The sequence below is a fragment of the Monodon monoceros genome, unplaced genomic scaffold, assembly GCF_005190385.1.
Source record: "Monodon monoceros isolate NGI ecotype Baffin Bay Population unplaced genomic scaffold, NGI_Narwhal_1 Contig4335_ctg1, whole genome shotgun sequence".
Lineage (NCBI taxonomy): Eukaryota > Metazoa > Chordata > Mammalia > Artiodactyla > Monodontidae > Monodon > Monodon monoceros.
Window position 1 is genome coordinate 37,604 of NW_021700225.1, and position 648 is coordinate 38,251.

The window sequence follows — 648 nt, forward strand, 5'->3', positions numbered from 1 at the left end:
CTCTCAACCACTGTGCCACCAGGGAAGCCCTATACTATTTTGATTACTGTACCTTTGTAGTATAGTCTGAAGTCAGGGAGCCTGATTCCTCCAGCCCCATTTTTCTTTCTCGGTGTTGCTTTGGCTTTTCAGGGTCTTTTGTGTTTCCATATAAATTTTATAATTTCTTGTTTTACTTCTGTGAAAAATGCCATTGGCAATTTGATAGGGATTGCATTGAATCTGTAGATTGCCTTGGGTAGTATAGTCATTTTGACAGTATTGATTTTTTCCAATCCAAGAACATGGTATATCTTTCCATTTGTTTCTCTCATCTTCGATTTCTTTCATAAATCTTATAGTTTTCAGAGTACAGGTCTTTTGCCTCCTTATATAGGCTCATTACTAGGTATTTTATTCTTTTTGATGTGATGGTAAATGGTATTGTTTCCTTACTTTCTCTTAGCTTTCTCTTTGCCAGCTTAATCCCCATAATAGTGTTTATAACAGCCACACCATATCACCTCTGACCAAGAGTGCACAAGCATTCCCATTTAGCCACGTCCTTGCCTCACTGGTTATTTTCTGCTGTTACCTTTGTTTTGCTTTGTTTACTGGCCATCCTAAGAAGTGTGTGATGAGACTTAATTTGACTTGTTTGTTCATTCT